The sequence below is a fragment of the Aegilops tauschii genome, chromosome 5 (genome assembly GCF_002575655.3).
Source record: "Aegilops tauschii subsp. strangulata cultivar AL8/78 chromosome 5, Aet v6.0, whole genome shotgun sequence".
NCBI classification, from domain to species: Eukaryota; Viridiplantae; Streptophyta; class Magnoliopsida; order Poales; family Poaceae; genus Aegilops; species Aegilops tauschii.
The window spans coordinates 69762085-69777323 of NC_053039.3; positions in this window are offsets into that span (position 1 = coordinate 69762085).

Genomic DNA, 15239 nt, shown 5'->3' on the forward strand with positions numbered 1-15239 from the left:
GTGACCATGTCATTACAGCCAATTTGTACCCCTGAATAATCAAACGTTAGGAAGATATGGATATTCTCCTTATTTTATAGTAATCTATATACTACTAAATATGAGTGTGTATCAATGACCATGTTAGTTTCCTCATTTTCATGATGTAGAAACATGCATCACATTGTTGGTTTCATCTAACCATACATTAGGGAAGTAAATGTGCATATGGAGAACTCTATATTTGGAAGTAGTGAAATCATGTAATGCTTACCATGTGTACATACCTATATTCGCCCTTCAGCAATCAATGGCTAGAATAATATCCTCACACAAAAATCCCACAGAACATGAGTATAACAATGCATGGTCTGTTAGTTTCCTTGAAGAATTTGTTTGTGAGGACAGAACATGATTACATAGCATGCATGACATGGTAGTTTCCTGTGAAGAATCGATTGTGAGATAACATGAGTATAACCATTCATGGCACTTCTATATTTTCGAACCCAATATACATTTCCCTGTATTTTCCTCCCAGTTCCAACAGGGACATATCAATGTTGTTTCTTGCATTATCCTACTCATACTCTGAACAATGCTGATCTTACATTAACAATGCATGTCCTTTTTGATATGATGCAGTGTCCCTACAGTTACTGCCCTTTGTAATCACACCACCTTTGCCAAAAACAGGGAAGCACAACTGGTTCCTCGCTTGATCAGACAACGGCAAAAGACTGATGATCATTCGAACACATGAGCCGGAAAAGTTATATTGCAAAAACCCCACTGTATACAAGCACCGTGAAATACGTGAGTATCTGGATAGTGGCTGTTGCATCTATGAGCAGGATACCAGCTTGTTGGGGCCTTAAGGATTTTTGAGTTGGAGGCGGGTAAACACCCTTGGTTCACGCTCTCTATTTCTCGGACTCAATTATCTAATTAACCAGGAGATCACCATTGGCAAGGACCTTGATGGCAAAGAGGCTTTGTTTGCTATGGAAAACTGTGTCTACATGGCGAGCCCTAGGAGTTCGGGAGCAAACTCCCCTGATTGCCAACGATACAGCCTGTAGCCTAAAGAAGGTGAGAATGACAAAGGCATCTGGATTAACTTTGATCCTTGTATGTGTCGTGTCTGACAGGCAGTGATGTCGTTCAAGCCTTCAGGTTGATAGGTAAGTGGGCTATTGGAATGTTATACGTAGATCATTCATGCATAACATATTTTATTGCATTTTCTTTTGCGATCCTAGAAATTCTATGCAACTCAAGGACCCACGGAGAGAGTTGGGGATTTCATTATTTTCATATTTGGGTTTTCTCAAATTTTGAAATTAGGATCATTTGTTTTAATTATTTTCTCTCCGAAAATATTTCATATCAATTATATGAGAGGGGATAATATGACTTCTCCAAAAATAATGAAATATTGGAGGAAAAATATTAAAAACAAATATTTGATTTTATTTGGATTTTATTTGAACTAGGAAAAATATGCGTTTTTCAAAATTTCATTTTAGGCCCAAATAAATGTTCATCTTGTTCTAAATATTTTATTTAGACGGAGAAAATTTGTTTTGGCATTTTTAGATTTTTTACTTATTTTTATAGGATTTATTTAAGTTTCGGCGAAATTGATTTTTAAAAAATATATTATTTTCGCCCGCGGACCGAACTGGGCCGAAGGCCCAGCCGGCCCATCTGCCCGCGCCGCCTCGCCCGAGCGTGGCCGAGCCGAACTCCCGCCGGAGTCCGGGTACGCGCCGCCGCCGCCGCCCGGGGGTGTCCCCTCCCCCAAGTCGAACGCCCCCCCCCCCCAGACCCCTTTAAGTACCGCCGCCCGCCGCCAGCTCTTCCCCACCCCGAGCCGAGCCGCCCCGCCACCGAACGCCGCCGCAGTCGCCGTTCCGCCGCCGCCGCAGGGAGCCACCGCCGCCCCGTCGCCCGACGCCAACCCCGCCGGAGCCCGCCGCCACAGCCGCCGCCGTCCCGCGCCTCGTCGGAATCCCGCCGGACCCGAGGTAGCCGCCGCCACCGGTCTTTCCTGGAAAACCGATCGGTTTTTTTTATAAAACCCGCGGTTGTTTATATATATATATATATATAGATCGGTTTAGTTTTTTTCCGGTTTATTTATTTTGCGGACGTTCGTCCGTACGTTCGTTCTAACGAATGGTTTTTGCCCGATAGTTACAAACAACGACCGTTCGTTCGTTAGCCTGTTCGTCGGTTTTTCTTTTTCTCGGATTTTTCGCGATTATTTTCGATCGCGATTTCCGATCTGTTTTTCGTTTTAGTATAACTTTTCACTCGTTTATCGGAATCAGGCGATTCAAGCGCCTAGAGTTTCGTCTCGAAACCCTCTTTCTGTTTAACCAACTTGAACAAGATTTTGGTACTGTAAAATTTGACTTAGGTCCAGATTAGTAAACAAAGATTGTTTCGTTCGCCGTTTGAGGTTCGTTGCTTCGTTCGATTTGATTCTTTTTGCAAACCGGAGTTCTCAAGTTGAACTTTCAGGTTAGATCTCTTATTTTGAGTTTTATCCGTGCACCCTTGCTTGATTGCTTATGTATGTATTGTTTGTTTGCGATAGAGTACCCGGAGTGTGAAGCGTGCTACTACGAGTCTCTAGGTTTCACGGATCATTAGCAAGGCAAGTAACACTTTGATCATATCTCTTTACCACCCAGCTTTATTGCATTAGATCAATCCTCAAACTATTGCATGATTAGGATCTGATTAAAATGTGGGTTTTGGGAAGTAGTTGAGGTAGTACCTATTGCCCTGTTTATATCAAACCATTGGGAGTTACTTCTAGGTTTGCTTATATTGCTATGCTATGCTCGTAGACGTGGATTGGGTTTGAGATTTTTCCATGACAGATGTGAGATTGTTAATTAATGGTTCAACTTAAGGTGGCTACTTTGATTTACATCTGGGTGGATTGAGGCACCTGGAGAACCCAGTGTTGCCTGTATTTTTGGATATCCCGGAGTACCCGTGTGATCATCCTATAGAGCGCCACCCAGACTCAAAGGGATCATGAGATTATTTCATGCTAGAAACTTCCATGTGCAGCCACAAGCTATTATGGGATCTAGCATAGTTGAGTAGGTTACATGACCTCTTGAAGAGGTGGGCTAGCAGATGTAGGTGAAAGTAGGTGTAACTATCCACCCGGAGTAAAGAGTATTGTTTCTGAAAGACTGTGTCTCGGTCATCCGTTTGTCAAACACCATGCAGTGCGAGAAATCAAGCGGAGGCGATCGAGTCTTGGGGGGAAAGTGCGCAAACCTCTGCAGAGTGTACAATCTAGTCATGGTTAGCCGTGTCCCCGGTTATGGACATCTTGAGTATCTAGTTCTTGGATTATCATGTGAATCTCATCATCATGTTACTTAATTTAATTTGATTGGGTTAATCACGTTCTTAATTGGGATTGAGTTGGAGGTACCTTCTCAATGTTTAACAACCACCATGATAGTTAAATAAAATTTATTCCTTTGTGGTAGGGAAAAATTGGTTTTTCGCAAAACTGTAACCATAGAGCTTTCCACCAGCCAAATATGCATGTAGTGATAGCATTATTCTGTTCATTACTCTCTATGTGTTACATTGCCAGCATATTCCATGTGCTAACCCGTTTTCGGGCTGCAACGTATCATGTTGCAGACTTTTCAGACGACGAGTAAGGTGCCATAGGTCATGGTCTTATACTCAGTGATGCCGTTGGAGTTGATGGACTCACTTTATCTTCCAAGCCTTCCGCTGTTATCATTTTTAGATGGCCTTAAGCCGTATTTATTGTATTAAGTTCTCTTTTGAGATATTTGATGTAATTATTGTGTGATTGCTACTCTGTTATAAATCCTTCAGGTACTGTGCGTGTCAGCATTACCGATCCAGGGATGACACTGATGCACAGAGACTAGACTGTTTGAGGTCTGGTCGCTACAAAGATGGTATCAGAGCACATGCTGACTGTAGGACACGACCACTAAGCTAAAGCCCTAGATCACTACTCTCTTCTCATTTCTAACTCCTCTCCTTCTCTTCCACTCTTTTAGGATGGCGGATGCAAGGAACAAGTTCGCGCAACCGGATGAGGATACACCTTTTGGACGACACTTGAAGGAAGTCACTAAGTACCTGAACATCGGAATACCAAGCTTCACCGGAACCTACAACGCCACACTACCAGAAGAGGAGCGCTGGATGATTCAAGTTCAAGTTCCAGGAAGGACGTTCATGCCAGTCACTGAGCCCATAGAGTTTTCCTTTGATGCACCAACCTGGAGTCTAGGAAAGAGCATGGCAGCCCACATCACCATGGGACTCATTGGAGAAGTGTACCACAATGATCTCAAGGATACTATCTATCAGATTTGTGGATGCCGAGACAAGCAATGGGAAATTATCAGCACCAGGAAGGATAGATCTATTGCAGCTTTCATCCAGGAGTTAAACCAGCACATTCGTCGCCAGGAGAACGAGATGTGCGCAGACATGATAGAACTGAAGAAGGCAAAGACAAGGATCATGGAACTTGAGGAAGAACTCAAGGCTACACGCGATGGATATGAGGAGGAAATCGCAACATTGTTGGAGAAGAATGACGACCTCATAAAGAAGCTAGGAGTTTTCATGAGAGACCCAGCACCAGGAGGAGATGATGACGATTCTACTTGCCCGGAGAACTACATCATCATCGAAGACACTGACTCGGACCCCAGTGATGATGATTGGGAGGATGAAGCCGGAGCAGATATCATGGAGTCTTCGACTGAGCAATTTTTCTAGTAGACCACCAAATTAGTAGTAGTATTCCACCATGTATATAGTATAGTCCAAGCACTTTTTAACGATAGTTAGATCGATTGTATGCATTGTTTGAATTGATTGGAGTGATATGATTGTGTTTGTCTCCTATGCATATGGGTAGTGTTTTCCCTCTAGACCTCATTCTATCCTATTTTCTCACCTTTTCTAAACCCATCAGATGCCTCCGAGACACGACACCGGATTTGTTTTCCCACCGGAGATCACTCAGTTGATTCAGCAGCAGAATGCCCTGATGCAAGCGCTAGTTCAGAACCAAGGAAACAACAACAACAACAACAACAACCCACCACCACCACCTGATGATCACTTAGCCCGTTTTCTTAGGCTGAATCCGCCAGTGTTCTCAAGTAGCACCGAGCCAATTGTGGCAGATGATTGGCTCCACAAGGTTGGAAGGGAGCTGACCACTGCAGGATGCACAGATGCGGAGAGAGTGCGTTTTGCCGCACATCAGCTTGATGGACCCGTAGCATCATGGTGGGAGAATTACACAGCCACTCACCCCATTGACACCGTCACATGGGACCAGTTTCAGCAAGCTTTCCGTACTGCCCACGTTTCAACAGGAGCTATGGCCATGAAGAAGCGTGAGTTTCGCAACTTACGCCAAGGAGGACGTAGCGTTGGCCAGTACGTGGAGGATTTCAGTAAGTTAGCACGTTATGCCCCAGATGACGTTGCTACGGATGCAGCTAAGTAGGAGAAGTTTCTGGAAGGACTGAATGATGAGCTGAGCATGCAGTTGATGGTGGCAACTTTTAACAACTACCAGGAGTTGGTAGATAGAGCTCTCATGATTGAAGGCAAACGGCAGCAGATTGAGAGCCATAAGAGGAAGTATGGACAAGGAAAGTACAATACAGGAGCTCACCAGAAGCCTCGTTTTACCCCAAACTCGGGAGGACACCTTCAGCATAACCATGGAGGTCACATTCACAATGGAGGGAGCTCGCACAATCATAGTGGCCCCAAGAATGGCAATGGGAACGGAGGAAGCAACGGACAGAACTGTACCAACCCATCAACCCCAGCCAAGAGGGATCTAAGCCACGTTACTTGTTTCAAGTGCCAGAAGACTGGACATTATACAACTGAATGTCCGGAAGCTAAGAATGGAAATGGCAATGGAAGCTCGGGGAAGAAGCCAAACCCTTTCAACAGGGGACAGGTGAACCACGTTAATGTGGAGGAGGTTGAAGCACAGCCTGATGCAGTAATAGGTAAGTTTTTGGTTAAGTCATTTACTGCAATCGTTCTTTTTGATACTGGTGCATCGCATTCATACATATCAAGGGGATTTGTGGATAATTTTAAGTTGCCCACCAAAGTTCTTAGAACACCTATGTTAGTAACCTCGCCAGGAGCAGAGTATATGGCAAGCCAAGGATGTTTTCAGATGCCATTGGCCATAGGTAGGCATGTTTTCCCCTCAGACCTAATAGTTTTGGAGTCGCAAGGTTTGGATGTGATTTTGGGAATGGATTGGCTATCGATGTATGGAGGAAACATCGATTGCTCCAGTAAGGCGATTTTGCTTACTACCCCAGAAGGAAGAAGGATTAAGTATGTATTCCGGCATGTGCCGAAGAGGACTCAAGTGAATTCCTTATCAGGAGTTGTACAGGAGGAAGTGCCAGTGGTGAAGGATTTCCCTGACGTATTTCCAGAGGAGTTGCCAGGCATGCCACCGGATAGAGATATCGAGTTTTTGATTGAGCTTTTGCCAGGCACTGGGCCAATATCTAAGAGACCGTACATGATGCCCGCTAAGGATTTGGAAGAAATTAAGAAGCAGATTAAGGAGTTACTGGATAAAGGATATATTCGCCCAAGTTCGTCACCTTGGGGATCACCCGTACTTCTAGTGGAGAAGACAGATGGATCGTTGAGGATGGTTGTTCATTATCGTGGATTGAATGAAGTAACAATTAAGAACAAGTACCCACTGCCAATGATCAATGATCTGTTTGACCGACTACAAGGAGCTAAAGTATTTTCCAAGATTGATTTGCGATCAGGATACCACCAGTTGAAGATTCGAGAGCAGGATATACCCAAGACAGCTTTTACCACAAGGTATGGGCTATATGAGTACACCGTTATGTCATTCGGCCTGACTAACGCACCCGCCTATTTCATGAACATGATGAACAAAGTGTTTATGGAGTTTTTGGATAAGTTCGTCGTAGTGTTCATTGATGATATTCTGGTCTATTCGAAGAATGAAGAAGAGCATAAGGAGCATTTGCGTTTGGTACTTGGAAAGCTCAGAGAACATTAGTTATATGCCAAGTTCAGCAAGTGCGAGTTTTGGTTAAAGGAAGTTGGATTCCTTGGACATGTTATATCCGGAGAAGGAATAGCAGTAGATCCCACCAAGGTTAACACTATGACAAATTGGGAGTCACCCACGACAGTTGGAGAAATCCGGAGTTTTCTGGGACTCGCAGGATATTACCGGAGATTCATCGAGAATTTCTCGAAGATTGCAAAGCCTATGACGGAGTTGTCGAAGAAGGACACCAAATTCAATTGGACTGAGGAATGTGAGGCTAGTTTCCAGGAGTTGAAGAAACGTTTGGTTACAGCGCCAGTGTTGATTTTTCCAGATCAACGCAAGGATTATGAAGTATATTGTGACGCTTCTCGTAGAGGACTTGGAGCAGTACTAATGCAGGAGGGAAGAGTTGTTTCATATGCCTCACGACAGCTTAAACCCCATGAGTTGAATTATGCTACACATGATTTGGATTTAGCAGCCGTAGTACATGCGTTGAAGACGTGGAGACATTTTCTCATCGGAAGCCATTGTGAGGTGTACACGGATCACAAGAGTTTGAAGTACATTTTCACGCAGAAGGAGTTGAATCTCAGGCAAAGGAGATGGTTGGAGCTCATTAAGGATTATGATATGAGATTGCATTATCACCCAGGGAAGGCTAACGTAGTAGACGATGTGTTGAGCCGCAAGAGCCATGTCAACACACTCATGACCGGAGAGTTACCCAAGGAGTTAGCAAATGATCTTCGTGAACTATGTTTGGAAATAGTTCCGAGAGGCTATGTGGCAGCATTGGAGATTCAGTCTACTTTGATGGATAAGATCAGAGAAGCTCAGAAGACAGACAAGGAAATTGTCGAGATAAAGGAAAGGATGAGTAAAGGAAAAGCCAAGGGATTTCGTGAGGATGAGCACGATACCTTATGGTTTGAGGACCGCATTTATGTGCCCAATGATCCAAAGATCAGGAAGTTGATCTTGCAAGAGGCCCATGATTCACCATATTCAATTCACCCAGGAAATACCAAGATGTACCTGGATTTAAGGGACAGTTTTTGGTGGACCGGAATGAAGAAGGATATTGCTGAGTATGTAGCAGTTTGTGATGTATGTCAGAGAGTAAACGCAGAGCATCAGAAGCCAGCAGGATTGGTACAACCATTGACGATACCCGAATGGAAGTGGGATAAGCTAGGCATGGATTTTATCACAGGATTGCCCAGGACTCGTTCAAGTTATGACTCGATATGGGTTGTAGTCGATCGTTTGACGAAGGTAGCTCATTTCATCCCAGTAAAGATCACTTATACAAGTGCTAAGTTGGCAAAGATATACATGACCAGGATCGTATGTCTGCATGGAGTTCCGAGGACCATTGTATCAGATAGAGGAACCCAGTTTACTTCAAAGTTTTGGAATCAATTACACGAAACTTTGGGTACCAGGCTAGAGTTCAGTAAAGCCTTTCATCCATAGACAGACAGACAGACCGAGAGAGTCAATCAGATTTTGGAGGACATGCTGAGAGCTTGTGCGCTAGATTATGGATCTAGTTGGGATGACAATTTGCCGTATGCAGAGTTCTCTTACAACAACAGTTATCAATCCAGTTTGAAGATGGCCCCTTTTGAAGCTCTGTACGGAAGGAGGTGCAGGACACCATTGTTGTGGGACGAAGTTGGAGACCGCCAGTTGTTTAGACCAGATTTGATTAAAGAGTCTGAACAAAAAGTGAAGTTGATTCGCGATGGGCTCAAGGTAGCCCAGTCCAGGCAGAAGAGTTATGCGGATTCTAAACGCAAGGAGACAGTTTACGAAGTCGGAGACAGAGTTTATCTTCGAGTATCACCACTTCGAGGAGTGAAGCGCTTTGGAGTTAAGGGAAAGTTAGCGCCACGTTTTGTAGGACCATACAAAGTTTTGGAGCGTATGGGTGAAGTTGCTTACAAGTTGGAATTGCCCGGAGGATTGTCGGGAGTTCACGATGTGTTCCATGTTTCTCAGCTGAAGAAGTGCCACGCAGAGATGGTTGAGATACCACTGAGAGATACAGTGCCATTGGAAGCGATTCAGCTGGATAGCGATTTGACCTATGAGGAGAAACCAGTCAAGATTCTCGAATATGCCAGCCGAGTCACCCGCAGCAAGGTTATCAAGTTTTGCAAAGTTCAGTGGAGTCACCATAACAAGGATGAAGCCACCTGGGAGCGAGAGGAATATCTACGGAAGGACCACTCTCACCTATTTTCTAGCCAACCCGAATCTCGAGGGCGAGATTCATCTTAAGGGGGGTAGGTTTGTAACATCCCAAATTTTCAATTTGGAATGTTATACATAGATCAATCATGCATAACATATTTCATTGCATTTTGTTTTGCGATCCTAGAAATTCTATGCAACTCAAGGACCCACGGAGAGAGTTCGGGATTTCATTATTTTCATATTTGGGTTTTCTCAAATTTTGAAAATAGGATCATTTGTTTTAATTATTTTTCTCTCCGAAAATATTTCATATCAATTATATGAGAGGGGATAATATGACTTCTCCAAAATAATGAAATATTGGAGGAAAAATATTAAAAACAAATATTTGATTTTATTTGGATTTTATTTGAACTAGGAAAAATATGCGTTTTTCAAAATTTCATTTTAGGCCCAAATAAATGTTCATCTTATTCTAAATATTTTATTTAGACTGAGGAAATTTGTTTTGGCATTTTTAGATTTTTACTTATTTTTCCAGGATTTATTTATGTTTCGGCGAAATTGGTTTTTTAAAAAAATATTATTTTCGCCCGCGGACCGAACTGGGCCGAAGGCCTAGCCGGCCCATCTGCCAGCGCCGCCTCGCCCGAGCGTGGCCGAGCCGGACTCCCGCCGGAGTCCGGGTCAGCGCCGCCGCCGCCGCCCGGGGGTGCCCCCTCCCACAAGTCGGACGCCCCACCCCCCCCACACCTTTAAGTACCGCCGCCCGCCGCCACCTCTTCCCCACCCCGAGCCGAGCCGCCCCGCCACCGAACGCCGCCGAACGCCGCCGCCCTCGCCGTTCCGCCGCCGCCGCAGGGAACGCCGCCGCCCGCCCTCACCGCCGCCCCGCCGCCCGACGCCAACCCCGCCGGAGCCTGCCGCCGGAGCCACCGCCGTCCCGCGCCTCGCCGGAATACTGCCAGACCCGGGGTAGCCGCCGCCGCCGGTCTTTCCCGGAAAACCGATCGGTTTTTTTATAAAACCCGCGGTTGTTTTTTTATATATAGATCGGTTTAGTTTTTTTTCCGGTTTATTTATTTTGCGGATGTTCGTCCATACGTTCGTTTTAATGAACGGTTTTCGCCCGATAGTTACAGACAACGAACGTTCATTCGTTAGCCTGTTCGTCAGTTTTTCATTTTCTCGAATTTTTCGCGATTATTTTCGATCGTGATTTCCGATCTGTTTTTTGTTTTAGTATAACTTTCCGCTCGTTTATCGGAATGAGGCGATTCAAGCGCCTAGAGTTTCGTCTCGAAACCCTCTTTCTGTTTAACTAACTTGAACAAGATTTTGGTACTGTAAAATTTGACTTAGGTCCATATTAGTAAACGAAGCTTGTTTCGTTCGTCGTTTGAGTTTCGTTGCTTCGTTCGATTTGATTCTTTTTGCAAACCGGAGTTCTTAAGTTGAACTTTCTGGTTAGATCTCTTATTTTGAGTTTTATCTGTGCACCCTTGCTTGATTTCTTATGTATGTATTGTTTGTTTGCGATAGAGTACCCGGAGTGCGAAGCGTGCTACTACGAGTCTCTAGGTTTCACGGATCATCAGCAAGGCAAGTAACACTTTGATCATATCTCTTTACCACCCAGTTTTATTGCATTAGATCAATCCTCAAACTATTTCATGATTAGGATCTGATTAAAATGTGGGTTTTGGGAAGTAGTTGAGGTAGTACCTATTGCCCTGTTTATATCAAACCATTGGGAGTTACTTCTATGTTTGCTTATATTGCTATGCTATGCTCGTAGACGTGGATTGGGTTTGAGATTTTTCCATGATAGATGTGAGATTGTCAATTAATGGTTCAACTTAAGGTGGCTACTTTAATTTACATCTGGGTGGATTGAGGCACCTTGAGAACCCAGTGTTGCCTGTATTTTGGATATCCCGGAGTACCCGTGTGATCATCCTATGGACCGCCACCCAGATTCAAATGGATCATGAGATTATTTTATGCTAGAAACTTCCGTGTGCAGCCACAAGCTATTATGGGCTCTAGCATAGTTGAGTAGGTTACATGACCACTTGAAGAGGTGGGCTAGCAGATGTAGGGGAAAGTAGGTGTAACTGTCCACCCGGAGTAAAGAGTATTGTTTCTGAAAGACTGTGTCTCGGTCATCCATTTCTCAAACACCATGTAGTGCGAGAAATCAAGCGGAGGCGATCGAGTCTTGTGGGGAAAAGTGCGCAAACCTCTGCAGAGTGTACAATCTAATCATGGTTAGCCGTGTCCCCGGTTATGGACATCTTGAGTATCTAGTTCTTGGATTATCATGTGAATCTCATCATCATGTTACTTAATTTAATTTGATTGGGTTAATCACGTTCTTAATTGGGATTGAGTTGGAGGTACCTTCTCAATGTTTAACAACCACCATGATAGTTAAATAAAATTTATTCCTTTGTGGTAGGGAAAAATTGGCTTTTCGCAAAACTGTAACCATAGAGCTTTCCACCAGCCAAATATGCATGTAGTGATAGCATTATTCTGTTCATTACTCTCTATGTGTTACATTGCCAGCATATTCCATGTGCTGACCCGTTTTCGGGCTGCAACGTATCATGTTGCAGACTTTTCAGACGACGAGTAAGGTGCCATAGGTCGTGGTCTTATACTCAGTGATGCCGTTGGAGTTGATGGACTCACTTTATCTTCCAAGTCTTCCGCTGTTATCGTTTTTAGATGGCCTTAAGCCGTATTTATTGTATTTAGTTCTCTTTTGAGATATTGGATGTAATAAGTGTGTGATTGCTACTCTGTTATAAATCCTTCAAGTACTGTGCTTGTCAGCATTACCGATCCAGGGATGACACTAATGCACAGAGACTAGACTGTTTGAGGTCTGGTCGCTACAAAAGGGTGGAGTACTTGTGTCTCTGGATCACTGGTGGCTAAAGCGGGGCTGCAAATTATGATGGTGTTGGATCATCCCTCTTTGAATGACTTGTTGTCTTTGCTGCTTGTTCTGGATGGGTAGTTCTCTCTTTTTTATGCATATTCCTTGTCATTTGGTCATCCTCGTCTATGTCACTCTTACTATGTAATAGTTGCCTCTATTTAGAATGTCATTCTCATCTGGATCACGAGAGTCTGAGCGCTGCAGATGGGTGCGTTTTGGTGGTGTAGCAAGACTTCTTATGAACTATCATTTCTTGTTGTTTATGTCAGTAGTAGTCACTAGTCAGTGTTTGAATGTTGTATATATCGTTGTTTCAAACTGTTTATTGTCTCGAACTGCTGGTGGGCTTAATGTGGGCATCACCATTCTCCAGTGTTCAGAGTATCTCTCCTTTTTCAAGTTATAATTTGAGCTCAGTGTCTTTTCAATGATTTACACTTGTTTGGGCCAGTGAGGTGTCGTTGAATATGGGCCGAGTAGTAACGCAATGCCAAACAGGTCAATTATGACTCTCAGGCGGGCTCTCAAAAGATCCTCAAAAAAAAGGCCGGGCTCTCAAAAAAAGAAAGTTGGGACTCTTACGCCGACATGTGGGCGCCACCGGTGTTTTCGTGCGCTTGCGCCGAGAGCATATTGGCGCGTGTTCGAAATTCATGCTACCTTTCCATCCCCAATCTCCCGCCCCTCCCCCACCTCTGGAATCTCGATTCCTACTCCAGTTCCCCCAAATCCCCCTCATGTACTCCCTGTACTCAAGCGCACTATCATGTTGCCGGTCAACGCGGATCTCCGAGCAGAAGATCCTGAGGTTCGTCCTGCCTCCGGGCGCTACGTGTCGTCGCTCAAAAGTGGCATGGCGGCGCTTGACGACCAGTTTGCCGGCAAAGTGCTGATGGTAACCATCAATGGCGACCAGCCCCCCGTCTCGCCAGACGACCTTGTCAAAGCTCTTGGCATTGCGCACGGCATCCAAATAAGTGACTTGCTTGTCGAAGTCTGTCCGCCACCGGCTGATTTCTTCGTCAGGTTCCGGACAACTTTCGACTACAGTCGTGTGTTCGAATCTTCCCGGCATTTGTTCTGTGATGGCGCGCTGGTGAGCTTTGATCGGTGGCACCCAGGATGGGGCTCGGTGCCCTCTAAGATTGATTTTTTAACAAAGCTTACCTTCCACGGCATGCCTTGACGTGCTTGGAACAACGAGTCCATGAATGAGCTTATCAACGACCTTGGAGGTGAGCTCGTAAGTATGTTTGTTCCTCCAGACAGCTGGGCTCTGACGGTTGTGGCATGGATGAAGAAGCCGTCCACCATACCGAAGGTGATTGGTGTTGAGATACCGGTGCAGGAACAGGGGTTGTACCATTCGTCGCCACCAAGGCCGCCGCAGACCACGCTAGGAATGTACCTGTATCGAGTGTTTGTGCATGTCGAAGAAGTGGTCAATCCATCAATCGAAGTCTTGCCGCCGCCGCTGGTGCCCGGGTCCGTCAACGACGTCCATTACAGGAGTCAACGTCAGACTTTCCCCGTGTTGCTCGGAACGATGGATGGCACAAGGCCTACACCATCGCCCGGCGGAGGCCACTGCTTCTTTGGGAGAAGAGGCCGGGCTGGCTGCCTGGATGTGCTCTAATTTGAGGTAACAACTGAATCTTGTGAGATACTAGTTAAATTCGAGCTATGGGTGTGAAGCACTCATGTGCCAGTACATTTGATTGTGACCTGTTCTATTTTTTTACCTGAACTTTTTTTAGAAAGGGTTGTATGTCAACTTAATGTTCTAGCAGATCTTATATATTGTGTTATCTGTTTGTTTTCTTTGCACAGCATTCAAGATATTTCCCCGTCATTGATAAAGACGATGAACCGTTATGTACGAGTTCGTTGGTTTCAACATAGCCCTACCCGTAGTGATCCACTGCTTCCACCGTGATTGTGCCGCCTGCGTGAAATTTTTGTATGCAAGTTCACTGTGCTATGATGTTATATATGGTTGTGTCAACTATATAAGTTTTTACTGAGCATCAGCAATGCATATGGGTCTCTCTCTCTCCCACACACACACACACACGTACACACGCACAAGTGGGACCCGTTGAATTATTTCTTCGCTCGTGACAGCTTTTAATTAGGTTCCACTGTACTCTAAATTTTTTCTTAAGTTATTAATTGAGCTCAGTGACTTCAAAAAGTTGTACAGAAGCCTTGTTTGGGCCTTTCTGGCATCGCTGAATGTGGGCTGAGTAGCCATGTAAGGTTGTACTGTACTACACAGGCCTTTTTTCAACATCAGCAATGCAGCTGGGCCGACAGTTGTACACAATATCCGGGTCAACTTGTTATTCTCCGCCCCGCTAGGCTGCAAATCTTTCCTAGGAGGGATGCATTAGGCTTAACAAGAAAATGGGCTTTAAGAAATAATAAATGGGATGTAATTATAAAAACTGGGCACTAACTATAAAAATGCACCAAACACGTAATTAGTTTAAAAAATATATTATTTTTGGAATTTGAAAATCTTAATTTCATTACTTGTTGCACGTGCAATATTTCGTTGGATTTTTACGTAATACAAATTTATTTAAAATTATATTTAATCTGATTAGAAATTTTGGGATAAAAATATTTCGGATCCCATCAAAATGTGGGAAATTCTATTGAACTCTGTTTCGAGCGGTTGGTTGAAATTATTAATCGTTGTCCTAGCTAGAAAATGCGTTGTACTTTTAAAAAACTGTAAATGGGATGTAGTAAATTCCATTAGAATTCAAAAATGGGATGTACATTCTTACAAATCGCAAATGGGCTATAGGTTCTCTGTCACACACTTGTGGGACTACTAAGTTGACGAGTCCCCTAAAAAAACAAAAACAAAGTTGACGCGTATGCAAGGCTTTGTCAACTTATAGTCAACACACGGTTCTAGCAGCAGTGGCCGTTGGATGTCCATCCAACGGATGTCGTGCTTCT